The 18,249-nt window shown below is 48.2% G+C and overlaps 1 non-coding gene across 1 annotated transcript; it reads left to right on the top strand.

Moving 5' to 3' along the window:
* On the top strand, positions 1–73 carry TRNAS-CGA (transfer RNA serine (anticodon CGA)). Its single transcript has one exon. It is a non-coding gene; the product is annotated as a tRNA-Ser (tRNA).
* The last annotated feature ends 18,176 nt before the right edge of the window (positions 74–18,249 follow it).

The raw sequence follows: 18,249 nt of genomic DNA, 5'->3' as shown, positions 1-18,249 counted from the left end.
GCCGATGTAGCTCAGTTGGTAGAGCACCGGACGCGATATTCGGAGGTCGTGGGTTCGGTTCCCACCATCGGCACGTTGTTTTTTCTTCTACTTTGTGTTTAATTATCTTTCCCCTAAACAAGATTACATTACTAATTTCTGTGATTATCCAAGCAAATATTAAAAAAAAAGTCAAGGTAACATCCCCTACGCTTTCCTTGGCCTCGCCGACTGTTGGCTTCTTTCCTTCATGTATTATAACGAGCACCCTCATTTCCCCTTGATTGATCTGCATATATATATATATATATATATATATATATATATATATATATATATATATATATATATATACAGGGTGTTACAGGGAAGACTTTAATTTTAAAGAATGGGCTTTCAGAGGTAAAATTGTTTTTGTTGCACGAAGTTATCACGGTTCTGGGCGGGTTCTATAAAACTTGTTAGATGTGCTCTTCAGTGGAATAATTAACTAAAATTTGTTAATTAACTTTTTAAGTATTGCAATTGGGCGCATGATTGTAATTCGGAAATTGTACAGAATCATGAGTCAACCCGATATCCATCGTTAGATTTACGAAAACTTTATTGTGCGGAGAACTGCAGCTCTCAGAAACTCGGCTTTCCAGACGCGCGCAACGGGCTCCGCGCGGCAGCTGAGCGCCGCAAAGTCACGGCCCCGCGTTGACGTCAATCACAGTTGTACAAATCACAGGCTAGCCACGCATTATCTTGGACCGAGCAGCGGCGAGCCACTTTTCTTTCGAACCACAGATAAAGCGCGGCACGCGTGGGATTTGTACAACTGTAAGTGACGTCAACACGGGGCGTGACTTTGCGGCGCTCAGCTGCCGCGCGGAGCCCGCTGTGCGCGTCCGGAGAGCTGAGCTTTTGAGCGCTGCAGTTCTCTGCACAATAAAGTTTTCATAAAACTGACGATGGATATCGGGTTGACTCATGATTCTCTACAATTTCCGAATTACAATCAGGCACCCAATTGCAATATTTAAAAAGGTAATTAACTAATTTTAGTTAATTATTCTACTGAAGAGCACATCTAACCCGTAACACCCTGTATATATACAATGTGTATATATATATATATATATATATATATATATATATATATATATATATATATATATATATATATGTTTGAACACTCGAAGATTCCTAAAGCAGTACGCTCTTATCATGATGGCGTTTCTTGTAGCGTAGAGAATTTTTTCTTCTGGGGGGAGGGGGGGGGGGTAGAGTTAAGAAGAAGGCAGACAATCAGATTGTCTGAACAGATGGGTGCCTGCCGAACAGTCAGTTAAAGGTATTTTTCCAGCGGCTCTTATGAGGCTTGAAATGTCCAGTCGCTATTGGTAACACAAAACCGAAAATGCAAGAGTGCTAGATCCGACGAAGAGTGCCCACTGATAGCTGAAACATTCCATGTTAGCGGTGTTTTTGAAGCGAAATATTCACTACGCCGTGTAAAGTCAAGGTCGCCATGCATGGCACAAGCCGCTACTGCGCATGCGCCGTAACCATGGCAACCAGCTGCCCCGTTCCACAGGCGTTAAGGCCGCTGTACGGTTGCTTTTTTGACCCGCTCCGCACGTATGCGGCCGCACCGAGGCGACCAGTTCGGCGGGGCATACAATAGCGCACACCCGCATCCGTCGTCCGCAGAAAAGTTGACTCAATCTCAACTTTTTGCCCGCACGTGCTGAGCAGCAAGGCGACCGGATTGCTGCTATTGGTTGCGCTGTAGGCGACGTCTCTGGCTCCTCCTCCCCGATCTTGCCAGGCAATATGGCCGCCAGCGGTGATAGCGAAGCGACGAGCGAAGCGTAGATGGTAGTTGTTGCTCTGCCGCAAAAACCAATATACTTTGCGCGCATTGCTTACTAGTGTTCCTATCGACTGTGATTTCCCCTCAAGTCGGATCATATGCGCCACTGTTATCTGCGCTGAGCTGAAGACAGTGATCTTCCAACCGGCGAAGTGTACTAGGTCGCACCGGTGTCACGATGTGTTTGTGATTATCGCTAGCCGCGAGGATCTTCACGGCCGACAGCCAGCAACAGTTTCACGGTGATTTTCATGCGCACGAATCGGCTCCTCAGCGCATCGAAAAGTGCCCGTGCATGTGTTGCGAAAGTGTTTACGACTTGAGCGACTGCCACCTAGAAGAGGACTGTCCATGTTTGCAAAGTTCGTCACACACTGTGTTTTCCTAATGCTGAAATTAACTTGTGACAGCTAGTCTGGCACCCGTTCCGCTGGTCGCAGTGTGCGCTCCGGCGCCGAAAGCAGGAGAAGGGTAGTTTCCGCACTGCGCATGTGCGCGTCGCCACAGAGAGCTGGTCGAGTGGAGCAGGATAGCGCCTGCTGGCGTCGCTTGCGCAGTAGTAGTAACTGGTTCTTTATTATAATAGAATAAAATAAAAATAATAAAGGAAGGAAAAGATTTTTGCTGCCCCGGTATCTGCTATCGAAATAAGCTGAAGCACCTGAACTGGGGCGGTGGAAATAAAGGGATAGCAAGGAGACAGGTAGAAGAAATCAAAGAGGTGAACTTTGACGCGTTCAATAGAACGCTGGTTGCGTTCGATGCAACGCTCGGTTGTCCCCCGCTGAAGCTTTCTTTATAAATCAGATTACAATTTACAAAACAGTATCAAAACGTGACCTTGACCTAATAGGATGTAGGTGTCCAACATTCCTTGGTGTCTGCCCAAAATATAGGACGCCTTCCTATCTTCAAAACTATAACTTAAAGAGAAATTACAAAAAAAAGCGCGGATTGAAAAGGCGGTGTTGTAAGGGTTATCAATGTAACACTCACAGCTCTCGCTCTATTACTGTTGTTACGACCATGCATCCGCATTTGCGCGCTCTATTGTTCGCCTGTGGGCATGGATAAGTGCTGTGGAGATGTGGTGATGGTCCCATGGCTCTAAGTGAGCCTGTTTCCATAAATCCTTTTTGTAAGCCTGTTTTGCTTTGTGGACACCCTGCAAATGCCAAATTGACCCTGTCAAGAGAACGTCTGGAAAAACACAAAGAAACGTCCCCCTGCGGGAAATAGCAGGAAGTGATTTCTTTCTTTTGTTCACCCTTCCAGTCGAGAAGTGCTATCCTCCAGTGATGAATGCCTCCTATCCAAAGGAGACAACAGAGTGACATGTCCGCTGACGTGCAGGACAAGAAAGGAGCATGACGCATACGGCCATTAAATGATTTCCCGGGAATGCAGGAAAGATTTGCAATTGTCGAAAACGGACAATGCTGGGAGCGTATGCGGCGCCCACGTGCACTTGGGTTTCTGAGAAGTAAATCCACTTGCCGGAACCAGCTGCCTATCGTTTCTTGGCTGAAGAATAGAAATGTACCTCCTCGCCGTTCCCAAGCTTTTCCCGCCAACAAGTGACCAGGCTCATCGAAACAATGCCGGGCCAGTCAGTGCTTCAGACCATCAGTGCAGTGATGTGTTCGATTGGATGCCGATATCTGAGGGGCGTGCCCTGGATTTGGTTGGTCAGCATCTTCAGAGAGGGGCTGGACATAGGGGGTTTTAAGGACGCTGCAGAGCACGAAATGTCGCTCTGAGCCCTGGGTAAACGGCTCAGCCAGTCACTTCTCGCTATGAAATCTTAACGCTTGTCATTTTGCTGATGTACCCTTCTTTTTCTTGTAAATAATCTTGTAAATAAGTTTTCTCAAAGTGCCATTAAACCTGCTTGTACATATTTTACCAACTTCGAAGATTCAGTCCTTCTTCAACCCCGAGTCTCTGCACGCTACCAAGTGAAGGCCGGGTCGACTTAGTCCCAGCGTCACGACAACTGGTGTCCAGCGTTGGGATCTGAATCTACAAGCCACAACATCTGATGACTGGAGGTGGGATCTGGATCTACAAGCTACAACATCTGGTGATTCGAGGTGGATCAGAATCTACAAGCCACAACATCTGGTGATCGGAGGTGGCATCTCAAGTAACAAGCAGGCGCAACAATCGGCCAACAAGAGAGCAGCTCGGAACATCGATCGCATGTGTGGGTGAGTGCTTGGCTTTTCTTCTGATGTGGACCAGGTTCTAGAACAGGGTTAGATTTTAGAACTGGTAAAAAGGGTTGAAACGCCTTTAGGTTTGGTAGTTTGCACTGTTGTTTTGGAAGTAGCCGACACTCGGAGCGATCATGGACCTACAAAAGCTGCAGAAACCGGAACTGTTGCAATTGTGTGAGGAATTGGGAATTGATACAAGTGGTTTGGCACGAAAACCTTTGATTATAAAGGCAATCACAGATTTGGGAGCCGATGATGAGCAGCTCAGTGAAGCATGGAACCTCATCGCCCAAAAAAAGGAGGAGCAGCTCAGACAGCAGAAAGAGCGGGAAAAAGAGGAAAAGAGGCGTGAGCGTGAACTTGAGAGGGAAAAAGAGGAAAGGGAGCGCGAACGTCAGAGGGAAAAAGAGGAAAGGGAGCGCGAACGTCAGAGGGAAAAAGAGGAAAGGGAGCGTGAACTTGAGAGGGAAAAAGAGGAAAGGGAGCACGAACGTGAGAAGCTTGAAAGAGAAGCAAAAAAGCTGGACCAAGAAATTGAGCTCCGGAAATTAGAACTAGAGTTGAGCAAGAGGTCGGGCGATTGTCCCCAGCTAGCGGTACCTCGTCTCAACAAGGAGGCAGATTTCAAGATGTCAAAGTACATGCAGCCATATGTGATATCAGGGGATATCGGTCTGTATCTGGCTAACTTTGAGCGAACCTGCGAAAAACTGTCCTTCCAGCGAGACACTTGGTCTCAGAGATTATTGACGGTTCTGCCCAGCGAGGCAGCGGAGGTTGTCGCGCGGCTAAGCAAAGAGGACGCGGACAACTACGAGAAGGTCAAAGCTTGCCTTCTGAGAAAGTATAGGCTTAGCGCCGAGGCGTTCAGACAACGTTTTCGGAACGCTACTAAGTCCAGGGACGAGAGTTACCCTGAATTCCTGTACAATTTAAGAGTAAATTTGGGCGAGTGGCTAAAGAGCACAGATTCCTACAGTGATAGGGACGCTGTAGTCGAGCGAATTCTTTTGGAGCAGTTTTATAACTGCCTCCCAGAAAAAGAAAGAAATTGGTTACAGGACCGAGGCGAAATTAAGTCGGCAACTGAAGCTGCCGAACTTATTGAGGAGTATGCTTCGCGCCGACAATTCAGCAACCCAGCAGTGGATAGGCCCCGCAATCCCAAGTTCAGTGTGAAAAGCCGTCAGGAAAGGCACTTTGCTAGAGTTGGAAACGAAGAAATGAAGGTTTCTTCAGGCAAATTCCCTAGAAAGGACGGCAGTGAGAAAAGTGGGGAAGTGACCAACGTGCAGAACACAAAGAATAAGCTTGAGGCTAGGAAGCCGCTCACATGCTTTAGGTGTAATGAGCAGGGTCACATTGCCGTCAACTGCCGGAAAGAAAAGATTGCTTTCTCGTATGTTAGGGACTGCGATGAAAATATGCAGCTTTTAGAACCCTACCTGCATGACCTAGTAGTCAACGGGAAGCCTTGCAAGGTACTGCGCGATTCGGCCGCAACGATGGATGTTGTCCATCCGGCGTATGTATCGCCTTCCGACTATACAGGACAGTGTGCATGGATCCGACAGGTAGTTGAGGAACAGAGTGTGTGCTTGCCGATCGCGAACGTGGTCATCGAGGGCCCTTTCGGCGAATTAACAACCGAGGCTGCCGTTTCAGGAAAGCTTCCTAAGTGCTATCCGTATTTGTTCTCCAACAAATCGGATATGCTGCTGCGAAAGAGGGGCATCCTTTTCGGAGACAGAGTTGTGCAAGCCTTAACACGTTCAAAGGCGCGAGAACTAGCTACACTGCTCATTCCAGAAAAATCCACAGCGGAGGAAACGGCAGTTAAAACAGTGGTAAATGCGGAAGATAGCAGGTCAGAAAACTTTGAGAGCGAGGCATCTCAGATATGTCAACTTGAAAGGGAGCTTGATGAGACGCGGAATGAGGACGTTCTTGAGAGTAACCTCTTGCCGCCAGTGTCTGGTAATCTCACGAGACTTTTAAGTGGAACCCGAGAGGACTTAGCTATAAAGCAAGCCAATGATCCCAAGATACAGGAGATAAGGGAGCGCCACCGCGCCACTAAGACAGCAAACAATATTTCTTTCGAGATGAGAAAGGGAGTGCTGTATCGCTTATTCAAGGATAAGCGCGGAGTAGAGCGGGACCAATTAGTCGTTCCCCAAAAGTACCGCGGAGACTTACTGCGACTTTCCCATGGCAGCTCGTGGTCATGTCACCTTGGAATAAAGAAAACAAAGCAGAGGCTGTTGCAAGAATACTATTGGCCTGGATGTTTTAAGGACACGGAAAATTTTGTACGGTCATGCGACACGTGCCAGCGGGTTGGAAAGGCGCAAGATAAGTGGAAAGCTCCGATGGTGTTAGTACCAATCATTACCGAGCCGTTTCACCGGTTAGTAATAGATGTAGTTGGGCCACTTCCTGTGACAGAGTCAGGGTACCGTTATATCCTCACTATGTTATGCCCAGCCACAAAGTTTCCAGAGGCTGTTCCGCTGCGCGAGGTGACGTCCGAGAGTGTAGTGGATTCGCTGCTGTCAGTGTTTGCACGAGTTGGATTCCCTTCCGAGGTCCAAAGTGATCAGGGTAGCGTTTTCACGAGTGTCCTCACCACCTCATTTCTCGAGCGATGCGGCATTAAGGTAGTGCATAGCTCGATCCATCATCCGCAGAGCAACAGCGTAGAAAGATGGCACTCTGTTCTCAAACGAGTCCTGAGGGGACTGTGCTATGAGAACAAGCGCGAATGGGATACCTGCCTGCCTGCAGCGCTTTTCGCTTTGCGGTCAGTGCCGCACGAATCCACTGGATTTAGCCCAGTCGAGTTGGTGTACGGAAGGTCACTGCGCTCACCTTTGCGAATGGTGCGCGAAGCCTGGGAGGGGCGCGGAGAAGACCCAACAGTAGTAGAATTCATTCTGAACCTCTTGAATCGCTTACATAACACTAAGGAACTCGTTGAGGCCAGCATGAAGTCAGCCCAGGCTCGTTCCAAGGTGTACTATGATAAGACAGCCCGTCAAAGGACGTTTTGTATCGGGGACCAGGTGATGTTGCTGAGAAGTTCAAGGCAGAATAAGCTCGAAGTACAGTGGGAAGGACCGGCTGAAGTCGTTGCAAAGCTTTCTAACACTAACTACGCAGTGAAAATTCCCGGTAGGCGTAAAGAAGTGCGCATTTATCATTGCAATCTTATGAAGCCTTATGTGCAGAGGGAAGCCGTGGTAAATCTAACGTTAAACCTTCCCGAGGAGATGGGGGACAACTTGATTTGCCTCAGCGGAAAAGGAAGCAACGCTCAGGAGCTTCTCAAAAAGACGGAGCAGAGAGGAGAACTAAAGAAATCCCAGCTGTCCGATCTGGGCGAGATAATAACAGAGTTTGAGGCCTGCTTCGTGGACAGGCCAGGCAGAACTGATTTGACTGAGCACGATATTGAGCTGACTTCAGACGTGCCAGTGCGATCAAGGTGCTACCGATTTTCTCCAAGGCAAAGAGAAATTCTGGATAGGGAAGTAACTCGCATGCTGGAATTGGGAGTAATAAAACCCTCGGAAAGCGATTATGCTTCGCCTATGATCTTAGTAGAAGCTCCAGGTAAAGACCCTAGGCCTGTGGTAGACTACCGAAAGCTAAATTCTCTCACCAGGGATCAAGTGTATCCTATTCCGAATATTGAGGAGAGAGTAGAACAGGTCAGTAGAGCGGCATATGTGACTACGCTGGACCTTACTCGAGGATACTGGCAAGTACCGCTCACTGAACGCGCCAGCAGATACGCGGCTTTCGTCACTCCGACGGGCAGCTACCAGCCAACAATGATGAGTTTCGGGCTCAAAAATGCTCCATTTTGTTTTTCCCGACTCATGGATAGGGTTTTAAAGGGGTGTGAAACATTCGCGGTGCCTTATTTGGACGACATTGCGTTTTTTTCCGACTCATGGGCGGACCATATGGTACATCTAAGAGCTGTACTGAGCCTTTTGCGTCAAGCTGGACTAACCGTAAAGGCCGAGAAATGTTGCCTGGCAAGGGCGACCGTGGACTACTTGGGTCACAATGTAGGTCAAGGTTTCAGGAAACCCAGCGAGATTAAGATTTCTGCGGTAGCAGACTACCCGCGGCCGAGCACGAAGACGGAAATTCGAGCATTCCTGGGTCTGACTGGGTACTACAATCACTACATCCCTAACTATTCAGCTTTGGCTAGCCCTCTGACCGACGCTCTCCGCAATACAGAACCGACAAATGTAGTCTGGGACGAACAAAAGGAAGCCTCCTTCGTAAACCTGAAGGCTGTGCTGATTAGCCGTCCGGTATTGCGAGCTCCAGACTATGACCGAGAATTCACGGTCCAGTGTGATGCCAGTGATCGAGGGCTAGGTGCTGTTCTCTGCCAGAGAGATGACGACGGTAATGAGCACCCCGTGCTCTACTTGAGCAGAAAACTGAGTTCTAGAGAGAGGGCTTATTGCGCGTCAGAGAAAGAGTGCGCTTGCATTGTATGGGCCATTCAAAAATTGAAGTGCTATCTTGGAGGGGCCAAATTCACCGTAGAGACGGACCATTGTCCCCTGGCTTGGCTGCAAACTGCGACATCGAAGAACAGTCGCCTTCTTAGGTGGAGCTTGATTTTACAGCAGTACAATTTTGAAATAAGATACAAAAAGGGGAAGTTAAATGGGAATGCGGACGCGCTTAGCCGCTGTTTCTAAGCAGTCCGAGGTGTTCCTCACCATGTATCCAAATTGATAATCAGGTTTTTATTTTTTTTTCTCGTGCGCTTGTATATGTGTGACTATGTAAAGCAGCACGTTTGGTTTTCTAGGAATACGTGGGTCCTGAACGTCTTGAGAGTGGGCTTTTCTCGAACAACAATGGCAGTTTTCTTTTGACCTGGTCTCTTCAGACGGGAGCCGAGTGCTTGCTTCGACATGTGGTTGAGTTTCAGACAGCTCGAGCAATTTGGCCTACGACAATCAAGACAACGCGACAAGCAACAGCGAGCTTCAAGCGTTCACGTGCAGGCCATTAAGTCGTCTCTTCATGCAGCAGCTGCGACTGCTGCCCTCCGAGACTCTTCTGGCGGGGGAGGAGGCTGTTACGACCATGCATCCGCATTTGCGCGCTCTATTGTTCGCCTGTGGGCATGGATAAGTGCTGTGGAGATGTGGTGATGGTCCCATGGCTCTAAGTGAGCCTGTTTCCATAAATCCTTTTTGTAAGCCTGTTTTGCTTTGTGGACACCCTGCAAATGCCAAATTGACCCTGTCAAGAGAACGTCTGGAAAAACACAAAGAAACGTCCCCCTGCGGGAAATAGCAGGAAGTGATTTCTTTCTTTTGTTCACCCTTCCAGTCGAGAAGTGCTATCCTCCAGTGATGAATGCCTCCTATCCAAAGGAGACAACAGAGTGACATGTCCGCTGACGTGCAGGACAAGAAAGGAGCATGACGCATACGGCCATTAAATGATTTCCCGGGAATGCAGGAAAGATTTGCAATTGTCGAAAACGGACAATGCTGGGAGCGTATGCGGCGCCCACGTGCACTTGGGTTTCTGAGAAGTAAATCCACTTGCCGGAACCAGCTGCCTATCGTTTCTTGGCTGAAGAATAGAAATGTACCTCCTCGCCGTTCCCAAGCTTTTCCCGCCAACAAGTGACCAGGCTCATCGAAACAATGCCGGGCCAGTCAGTGCTTCAGACCATCAGTGCAGTGATGTGTTCGATTGGATGCCGATATCTGAGGGGCGTGCCCTGGATTTGGTTGGTCAGCATCTTCAGAGAGGGGCTGGACATAGGGGGTTTTAAGGAAGCTGCAGAGCACGAAATGTCGCTCTGAGCCCTGGGTAAACGGCTCAGCCAGTCACTTCTCGCTATGAAATCTTAACGCTTGTCATTTTGCTGATGTACCCTTCTTTTTCTTGTAAATAATCTTGTAAATAAGTTTTCTCAAAGTGCCATTAAACCTGCTTGTACATATTTTACCAACTTCGAAGATTCAGTCCTTCTTCAACCCCGAGTCTCTGCACGCTACCAAGTGAAGGCCGGGTCGACTTAGTCCCAGCGTCACGACACTGTATGTTCAAGTCATGCTTAACACCCGCAATTTTTACTTCAACTTTAATAGGCGCGTGCTCGTGTACAAACGAGCGTATCGTGCGTTGCTGCGCTCCATAAGACCTGCATTGCAGTCGAACGCGCTGCTAGGTTTTGTGATTTAGCCTTTCACTGGCGTCGTTGAACGCCGCCAGGCATGCGCGTCCAAAGCTAATTGGACAAATCAGAGTGGCACTGATTAAATTCGCTCTACAGGTAAGCTACAGACCAGATCGAATTGGCCGAGATATCAAAGCTAATCAATAAGCGCAAGGTGGCCGATATAAGGAAGTATAACATGGATAAAATTGAGCATGCTGTAAAGAACGGGGGAAGCCTTAAAGCGGTAAAGAAGAAATTGGGCATAGGCAAAAACCAGATGTATGCGATAAGGGACAAGGCGGGCAACGTCATCACGAATATGGATAAGATAGTCAAAGTAGCCGAGGAGTTCTATACTTATCTCTACAGTAGCCAAAGTAGTCAGGATCGTAATGAGATTGGCGGTAGGGAAAAACATTCAGACGTTCCACCAGTGACGAAGGACGAGGTCAACAAAGCATTAGAAACTATGAAAAGGGGGAAATCAGCTGGAGAGGATCAGATAACTACGAATTTGCTGAAGGACGGGGGGGATATTGTGTTAGAAAAACTGGCCACCTTGTATACGCAGTGCCTGGTGTCATCGATGGTACCGGAACCATGGAAGAATGCAACATTATCCTCATTCATAAGAAATGGGACTCTAAGGACCTTAAAAATTACAGACCAATCAGCTTACTGTCTATTACGTATAAAGTATTTACTAAGGTAATCGCTAATAGAATCAGGGCAACCTTAGACTTCAATCAAGCAAAGGATCAAGCAGGGTTTCGGAAACGGTAATCTACTATCGATCATATCCATACCATCAATCAGGTGATAGAAAAATGCTCGGAATATAACCAGCCCTTATACATAGCATTCATTGATTACGTAAAAGCATTTGACTCAGTTGAAACCTCGGCGGTGATGCAGGCATTGCGAAATCAGGGGGTAGACGAGCCGTACGTGAAAGTGCTGGAAGATATATACAGTGGCTGCACAGCAACCATAGTTCTGCATAAAGAAAGTAACGAAATTCCCATAAAGAAAGGTGTTAGGCAAGGAGACACAATCTCCCCAGTACTATTCACAGCTTGTTTAGAGGAAGTATTCAGAGACTTGGAATGGGAGCAGTTAGGGATAAGGGTAGATGGAGAATACCTCAGTAATCTGCGATTTGCTGATGACATTGCCTTGCTAAGCAACTCGGGGGATGAACTGCAAATAATAATTGATGACCTAGACAGGAAAAGTAGAAAGGTAGGCTTGAAAATCAATATGCAGAAGACTAAGGTAATGTTCAACAGCCTCGGGAAGGAACAGCAGTTTACATTAGGTAGCGAAATACTGGAAGTAGTAGGCGAATATGCCTACTTAGGACAGGTAGTAACCGCAGATCCGGACCACGAAAAGGAAATAACAAGAAGAATAAGATTGGGATGGAGCGCATTTGGCAAGCACTCGCAGATTATGACTAACAGCTTACCGGTATCGCTCAAGAGGAAAGTATACAACAGTTGCATCTTGCCTGTACTCACCTATGGGGCTGAAACATGGAGGCTAACCAAGAGAGTTCTACTTAAGTTGAGGACAACCCAGAGGGCTATGGAACGAAAAATGGTAGGGGTAACATTAAGAGATAGAAAGCGTGCAGAGTGGGTCAGAGAAATAACTCAAGTTACCGACATTCTAGTAGAAATTAAGAAGAAGAAATGGACATGGGCAGGACATGTAGGGCGAAGAGAGGAAAACCGATGGTCGCTGAGGGTAACAAACTGGATTCTAAGGGAAGGAAAGCGTAGCAGGGGGCGGCAGAAAGTTAGGTGGGCGGATGAGATTAAGAAGTTCGCAGGGGTCAAGTGGATGCAGCTAGCACAGAACCGGGTTAAGTGGAGAAATATGGGAGAGGCCTTCGCCCTGCAGTGGGTATAATCAGGCTGATGATGATGATGATGATGACAGATAAGCTTTCTCTCATTTGGCTTCAACAAAAAAATGTGGTTTATTCATAAACCACTGAAACGATAAGGGCTCGAAAAAATTGTATCGAAGCTTTCTGATACTAACTATGAAGTGAAATTGGGAAGACGGCCTCAAAAAATTTATCACAGCAACCTGATGAAACCATACATTCAACGTCAGGCAATTGTAAACTTGACTTTGAACGCGACCGATGAGGAAGGGGAGGAAATCCTGACAACGGCTGACATTAAAGAGTGTGGTTTAGAGGTAATGTTGGATCGGTTGATGTTGGATGCACGTCTAGGCGCCATCCAAAAGGAAGATTTAAAGGGAATAGTTTCAGAATTTCAAAAGGTTTTTTCGAATCGTCCCGGAAAAACAACGGTCGTAGAGCACGACATAGAGCTGGCATCGCAGGAACCGATTCGTAGTAAACCGTATCGATGTTCACCTGTGCAAAAGAAAATCATGGCTGAAGAGATCCAGCGCATTCGTGACTTGGGGGTTATAGTACCAAGTGAGAGCGACTGCACATAGCCCCTAATACTAGTCCAGGTTCCAGGAAAGGATCCGAGGCCATGCGTCGATTATCGGCGTCTGAACGCGATAACCCTAGATCAGACATATCCAATACCACAGATTTCTTTCCTCCTCAACAAACTGGCTTCCGAAAAGGTGTGTCTACTGAGGGCCTCTTTTTTCTCCTCATGCACGAATTTGATCTCCGCCCTCTTCCCAGATCCAAGCCATAGTGGCCCTTGATGTGCGTAAGGCCTTTGATAACCTTGCCCATGATCCTCTTTTAAACATCCTGACCTCTACTGACTGTGGTCCGAAGATGTACGGCTACTTCACTGCATTTCTCCGCGACCGCACGGACAGAATAGCACTCCTCAAGGTGCTATTCTGTCCCCCACCCTTTTTAACATTGGAATGGCTCCCTTATCTCATATTCTAGCATCTATCCCAAACCTAAAACATACATTCTATGCAGACGACCTTACTCTTTGGTGCACTTCTGGGTCTCCTGGAGCAGTAGAGGAGACCTTACAGCAAGGTATCAATGCAGTCGCCAAATATCTTGGCAAAGTAGCGCTGCTTCCCGCATCTGAAAAATCCGAATTGCTGCTGATTGCAAAAACTCGCTATCAACGACAGCTAGCAATCTAATCAATTTCACAATGGCAGGTCACCCCATCCCTCACGTATCGTCCTGCCGGATCCTTGGACTACATATCCATGAGTCAACTAATCAGGCCAATGTTTCTACAACCGTTAAAGTTTGCAATCAGCTTACGCATCTAGTTCGCCGCATTGTCAATAAGCACGCTGGTCTACGCGAGGCAGCTTGTCCACGCATTAGCACTGAGCAAAATTTTATATACAGTTCCATACCTTACTCTAACCTGTCGCCAAAGACATCAAATTGGCGTTGCACTTCATACATTGTATAAGGCTGCCGTTAACGTCCCTGTACATACGTCTACGGAGCTCCTGTACTCAACAGGGCTGTTCTTGCCCTGTTGAGTACAACGAGACTGGCAAATGGTACGTCTTTCAAGCACCAAACAAGGACATTGGATACCTACTTCAACAAGTTGCACTCAAATCTATCGACCTCCCTATCATTACCTTCTTCTCTGCTCCCAGATAACTTAAGAGTAACCCCCATTCCAAAAACCGTTGCACCCGATACTATAACCCAGGCAGACGTTCCGCTCGCGTTTCCAATCATGTTCATCCCACTGATTCCACGATCGTCTACACAAATGCACCACGAACTGACGTCGGAGCAGCTGCTTACTCAATTGAGAGCTTCAGCAAGGTAGTGACGCATACTCTCGGTCCTTACATAGATCCTCCTCCTACAGCGACTCTCGAGACCCTACCAATAGTCGCCAGTATTCAAGACCTCGCACAAGCACCCCCTAACCCTTCAGGATATACAATATACGCTGATTCAATACACAGGCTATACGCGCCATTCACACGGGTCGCATTCCTGAAGAACTACACGATGATCTACACAGAGCTCTCAACAAACTACGTCCCAACACTGTCCCACTGAGGTGGATTCCTGGTAACGCTGGCATTCAAGGCAATGAGGTATAGTCCATCGCCTCGCCCACGAACTTCAGCACCGGGCGCCTGGGATTCACTGGCCTTATCCACCCACGTGGGACGCTACTCTTCACTACAAAAAAGAAATCAACACTCACTATGACAACATTAGGGAAACTATTTGTAGACTTCCTCTTCCTGATAAATCCCTCACTACCACGCAAATACGCATACTTAGACGCATACAACTAAATACAATCCTTACTCCTGCGTGATCATTTCTATACCGAATCAGACATTCCCTCACGCCCATATTGTTCTGAACATTATGCAAACTTAGAACACTGCATGTTTTCCTGCCCTGTTGCAATACAGTCACCTCACTTTCCACTTCCTCCTCCCCCAACCTGGAGGCTTGGTTAGCCTCTGACCAGCTGAAGGACCAGTTGGCCTTGGTGACTCCGGCCCAAGACATTCTCGACGCTTAATAGTGCGTTGAATAAAGTTGTTTCCTCCTCCTCCTCCTCCAATACCGAGCTGGAACAAAGGGTGAAGACAGTGCCGAAGGCAAATTCCACCTCTGCGCTAGACCTAGTGAGAGGCTATTGACAAGTACCCCTTACAGAACAAGCTAGCCGTTAAGCCGCATTTGTTTCTCCATTCGGAACGTTCCGCCCAGTTAAGTTGAGTTCTGGACTCAAAAACGCGCCTTATTGTTTCTCTAGTGTGATGGATCGAGTGCTTCATGGCTTGGGCGAATTTCGCGTTACCATACCTCGACGATGTGGCCATCTTTTCAGATACTTGGGAGGAACATATGGAGCACTTGCGAATCGTGTTGAGCAGGTTGAAAGAGGCAGGTCTTACTGCGAAACCGGCTAAATGTCACCTAGCTTGTGCGGAAGTGACTTATCTGGGCCATGTGGTGGGGCGCGGCCTGCGTAGACCTTCAGACATCAAGGTAGCAGCTATTGTGAACTATCCCCGGCCAACCACTAAGAGATAAGGGCCTTTTTTGGGTTTAGCTGGTTATTACCAACACTATGTGAGAGACTACTCTGACCTTGCCAACCCGCTAACAGACGCACTCCGGAAATCTGAGCCCGTCAAAGTGACGTGGGACTCAAAGAAAGAGAACGCGTTTCAGAGGCTGAAACAAGCCTTGAGCAACAAGCCGGTTCTAACGGCGCCAGACTTTTCCAAGGGCTTCATTATTCAGTGTGACGCGAGTGATCGCGGCATGAGAGCGGTGCTATGCCAAGAAGATGCTAATTGTCATGAACGACCAGTTTTATTCTTGAGCCGCAAACTCGGTTGTAGAGACCGAGGCGTACAGCACCTCTGAAAAAGAGTGCGCCTGCCTTGTGTGGGCCGTTCAGAGGCTCGCCTGCTATGTCTCCGGTTCTAAGTTTATTGTGGAAACGGATCACTGCCCGCTAACATGGTTAAGTAACGTGTCGTCTAAAAGCGGCCGTTTACTGAGGTGGAGCATGACACTCCAGCAGCACAATCTCGTTGCCCGCTATAAAACTGGGAGATTGAACGCGAACGCAGACGCTCGAAGTCGGGCCTTCTAGGCCGCGCTTCCTGCAGTGACTCCGCGCTGCTTACCTCCTCTTGCTTCGCGACGGACTGCCATGTTCGCAGGCAGACCGAAAAAAATTAAATGACCTCCTTGCTTCCTCAGTTGTGGTTTACGGTCCAAGTGATTTCAAGGAGACTCTTTTCCATTATTGATTAATAATTTTCCCTGCTATTCAATGTATCGTTAATGTGCAAAATTGTTGTTTGAACCTTGTGTACAGCACCCTATACACTTGTCTCTTGTTATAGTGGGAGCAATAGGGGGACAACAATTTAGCTAACTGAGTTTGAAAATTTGCCTCTGTCTGGTAGTTGACGGATGAACGAAGGTATTTCCTTGTTTTGGGTGTTGTCGGTCGGTTTTGCAAGCCGCAGAATATTCTAACACTACCAGTGGCGAGAGGCAAGGGCATCGGAGCGACCCGAGTGAAGGTGGTCGACGTGCCACGGCAGCAAGGCTGTCGGCAGAGATCTGAGGCATGTGAGGCTACCTGGCGGCCGCACACTGGACGTAAGCTTGGAGGAACCTGGCGAACGGGCGCGCCCGGCATCCGAGCCCCATGCGAGCAGCTCGTCTTCCCGGCGCATTGTCTGATGGCCGGGGTGCTGGTGTGCCCGGCCAAAGCCACCCAGAAATTCAGCCGGACGCCAAACTTCTCCGGCGAACGCCTCCTTCACAAAATCTAGATACTTCTCTGCAATGCACCGGTGCACTGGAGGCGAGCCGTGCCAAGGGGAGAGAAGCGACGTGTTTGAACATGAGCTGAGCATCCAGAAAGCTCGGCGCCGTGGCCCTGGCGGTGGACCCCTTCTCGCCCCGCAGCATATTTGAAGCAAGAGCGCAGCAAGCTCCCCCATTGGCCCTGCGAAAGTTCTGCCGTCGAATTGGACCATTTGAGCGTCAACGGTTTCTCGGTTTACGGAGCCTCAAGTGCGTCCGCTCGAGACTCCGAGGGTAAGTTCGTCACTCGCGTCTATCGGGAGCAGTTCGCCCCCTGAGGGAGCGGACGCGGCGGAATCTCCCCGGCCGTCGCTGCGCGAGAACAGTCGCGTATGACTATGTTAGCTTTCGGCCCTAGAGCCGAACTCGTTGTGTGAATGCCTGTAAATAGTGTATAAAGCTTTTTCTTCATCTCACCAGCGCCGACTCGGATTCATCGCTACCGCCCAGGAAACTGACAGCCCTCGTTCACGAAACGGGTTACGAGCGCTACGCAACCAACCCCTTGGTGCTCAACCCTGTTGACGTTGGGATACCGGCACAACAACGGCTAGCGCGCGCTGTCCGGAGCAGACGGCGTTGGCGCGTCGTGTCTCACCAGAGCATTTCAGCTTGAATTTTGTCGCAGTGTGTTCACGTTAACATATTACTCGCTGCTGAAACATCAATACAGAATGTTGACCGGGATTTCCCGCCAAAATAGTTCCATATATCAGTGTCTTACACCACACGTACGCGATTTCGGCGTTGGCTCAACTTGCCTTCACCTCCGTGCGTCCGTAGTCCGTCACCCGTTAGCCAAACTGAGCGGCATGCTTTTAAAAATTGTAACTAAGCGGCAGACGGGAGCGATTTAGCAACAGTCTGTGTATGGTTTCTTCGCAGATTTGATTGCATGGTTTGCGAGCGGCTGGTAAACTTGAGAAGCGTGGCAGCAGTTGTCTTTCATGTGTTTTCAACTTTAGCTGCAGATCTATCAGCGCTTGCATTCGTGGCGTGCGAAAACGAGAACTAGCACACCGAACGAAAGCAAAGCACGGAATATGTGGCTTTATCAGGTCGCTTAAGAGCTGTCACTGCTTCGTTAAGTGCGGCGACACATTCAAAACATGCAGTTAGCTTACATTCACGACAGACAACACCTCAGAAAGTATGGCTGAGTAGATAAAAATGAAGGATCTTATTCTATACTTATATGTATAACGCGAAAAGTGTAAAAAAAATATATATATGACACGCGGGCATGTGGCACTTGGCAAGGCGAAAAAAAAAAAGAGCAAATCTGTACAGAGTGTGTGGCGGCATATTAGTTTAGAGATCAGCAATTGCTCACTTAACTGATAAAGCTGCGACCGTAGCGTTGAGTTAGAGTCCGCCCGGCCGATTGCGTGCCGCGAGACCTTCCTCATGCGCCGCATCTCGATTCGCGGACGGCATTATAAACAATCGTTTTTCATCATGTCCAAGTGTGCGGCAGCAGAAAGCGCAACAACACGACATTTCGAAAGACGCAACTTAGAAAGAAAAAAAAAAAAAAACAGAGTGAAGGAAGCGCGAGCCGTAGCAAAACACACGACGATATGCGCTGCGCGTGCGTCGTTTTGCACCGGTGGAAAAGAGGCAGCCAACACAAGCAAGAAAAATGCGCGCAAAAACACGT

This window comes from Amblyomma maculatum, chromosome 1 (assembly GCF_055883805.1).
Source record: "Amblyomma maculatum isolate TAMU_Amacu chromosome 1, ASM5588380v1, whole genome shotgun sequence".
Taxonomy (NCBI): domain Eukaryota; kingdom Metazoa; phylum Arthropoda; class Arachnida; order Ixodida; family Ixodidae; genus Amblyomma; species Amblyomma maculatum.
The sequence above is the reverse complement of the archived record's forward strand: the minus strand, read 5'-3'. Positions and strand labels throughout refer to the sequence as shown.